Here is a 3,029-nt window from a genome sequence, read left to right as displayed (position 1 = left end):
TTTAAAGTAACCAAATTGATTATTTTTCTATATAAAAGATATCGCAGAGTTCTCAAAATCTTTTTCCCCTGGTGGTCCTTGAAGAAAACCTACTGGTCCTAAGTATTATTTCTATTGCAAAATACCAAAATTGTGCCGGTCCTTGCAAAATTTCGATGGTTAAAACCTTCGGACCACCACTATTCGAGAACCTTAATTGTATAAGTATACAAGGTATACAAGGTCATGGCGTTTCTCATACTGTTTATAACTAAATCCGTTGGTTGTGTACTGATTAATTCTTTAGTCTGGGATAGCATGATTTATTTGTTTGTTGTAATTGGTTTTGAACAAGCTTTCAGTAACTGCAATCTAATTAAAATATAGAACTCGGATTTCGTTATACTACATACGAGTATAACGAAATCCGAGTTCTATATTTTAATTAGATTGCAGTAACTACAAATACTCTTATTTTGGTGCTCTGTGTCTATTGTCTTAATGTTAGTGGTTTTAAGTGTCTCTTACCGATCTTTTGAGTTAATCCAATTGCAACTGATTTTTACAGTTTGTTCTTATGTTGTACTGTTACACCACTGTCCCAGTTTAGGGAAGGGTTGAGCGCTCACAAACATGTTTATCCCTGCCATATTCTTTATGTGCCTGTCCCAAGTCAGGAGCCTGTAGTTCAGTCAGGGGCGGATCCAGCCATTTTTAAAAAAAGTGTGGGGGGGGGTTCCAACCATATGTCCCCATTCAAAAGCATTGATCGTTAAAAAAAGGGGGTCCTACCTCCTGCCCCCTGCCCTCCCCAGAATATCAAATAGTCGTCCCCTTACTGTAATTTTTCGTGTAGTTCTTATATTTATCCAGCTTATCGTCTCCAACTAAGGCTGTCATACCATAAACAAGTTTATCACGCAGCTCACATTCTATTATGTCTGCATTCTTAAATGTATTAATGTCATTTAGACTAAGCGACGCATATTTGTTATGTGCCTCTGCCGTCTAATCAACCTGTTTGAAGACAGACCGAATGTCACTTTTGAAGGTGATGAAAAATTAAAATTAAGCAGAAATTTTAAATCAGCTAGAGAAAACAAGGTCTTTTTAGAAGGAAAAAATGCAAAAGAGATCATAGTGGGTCGGGTTGTTGGTCCATTCAAGGATCATCCTTTCTGGATATTTTAAGGTTTGTCGTTTGGGTCTGGTTCCTAAATTAAAACCAGGAAAATTAAAAGTTATATTTTTATACATGATTTGTTCTACCCTTTGGATTCTTCGATAAATGACGGAACTTCTCACGAGAATTCAGCAGCACAACATCAATCAGTTGGTGATGCTTGGCAATCAATGTTCAAATATGACAAACATTGTATCATGTCAAAATTCGATATTCAGGTTTATTGTTTGGTATCCGTTCACTTTTCCTGTTACCCCAAAATATCATTAGTTTAAATCACATATGTAAGATTTTTATAAACTGGGGAGCACCCATATGCGGTTTTGTTATACATGAATCACTTCAAACACCACACTAGGAAGTCTTCTTTCAAACTAACTCTAACGTTAAAAATCAGAGTTATACGAGTGCATGCTGCAAGGGAATATTTTGAAGATGCGGCCCATTCCGAATAGTCCTTTATTCTGCATTATGGATGGTACACCCGTTCACAGGCAGTACTTTACACCCCAGTTACAGCTATCATTACAATGGTCTAATTTATATAAAGGACATAGTTTCAGGATTGGAAAAGCTAGTTCAGCAGCTATGTTTTGCATTTCAAATGACTATATTCAGTTAATTGGAAGATGGATACTTTTAAAAAGTATATTCGGATACAACAAAATTAAAAGAATGCATGATACTTAAATTATAAAGACAGCTAGATTATTTGTTTCAACTTGACTCAAACGAGGGTCCGAGTATATTTGATTTACTCAGGACAGAATAAATATTTATTATTAATGAGGTTGGGAGCAAAACAAGCTGCAATCGACTCTAATTTAATTGACTAGGAATGATAGTTTTCCTCATGAGGGTCGGTAGTTCTCTTCGGGTACTTAAGATCTTTTTTTTTTCTTTTCTTTTTTTTTTTTTTTTTTTTTAATATTTTAGACTTTCTTAACTCCCAACTATACTTTTTCAACTCGCATCTCGACTTTTGTAACTCACACCTCGACTTTTGTAACCCGCAACTCGACTTTCTTAACTTGCAACTCGACTCTTTCTCACTCGATTTTTGATATTTCGACAAAAGTATATCATTTAAAATTCCGCGTGATCCAAAAATCGCAATCCTGCGATAAATCGCGGTATTGCGATATATATTTGTCGAAAAAGTTGCGATATATCTTAATAACTTGATATTCTGGATGTCGAGATCTTGAGATATATCACAACAAGTAGAGGCGGCTATACGTTTCCCCTTGCAACTCGACTTTTTTCAATTCGCAACTCGACTTTTTTTAATTCGCAACTCGACTTTCTTTACGCGCAACTCGACTTTTGTAACTCACTACTTGACTATCTTAACTCACAACTAGATACTCGACAATAAGAAACCGTCTGTGTTCGCAAGGAACAGATATGATAGCTGTTTGACCATTTTTCATCTATTAGACCCTTATTTTTTTCCTGATAAAATGACATCTCGGTTAGATTATAGCAGAAGTCAAGAGTGGCGAAAAATGAAGTCAATCCACTGAAATAGTTTTTGATGTTCTATTTCATTCCCCTTCGGAACCTCCAACCCAATATTTGCGTTTGATTTATCGAATTTCATATGTGAACGAAACCATGACTAAGTACGTCGTTGTATCTTACATCCACCCTATATGTTCACCTTTATGATATAAACCTTATTATTCAGAGACTACTGTACAGTTATTCAAATATATGCTTGTTGCGGCATTGAAGGCAGCAAGTATATATCTATAGTGTATACAGTTACAGTAATATAAATCCTGGGTCATTTACTATATTTCCTTTTGTAAATAAATCACGACCGACGGTTTTAATATACTATATATAGGCATGTCCACTTGTA

This window comes from Mytilus californianus, unplaced genomic scaffold (assembly GCF_021869535.1).
Source record: "Mytilus californianus isolate M0D057914Y unplaced genomic scaffold, xbMytCali1.0.p SCAF_9, whole genome shotgun sequence".
NCBI classification, from domain to species: Eukaryota; Metazoa; Mollusca; class Bivalvia; order Mytilida; family Mytilidae; genus Mytilus; species Mytilus californianus.
This window is presented reverse-complemented; position numbering follows the sequence as displayed.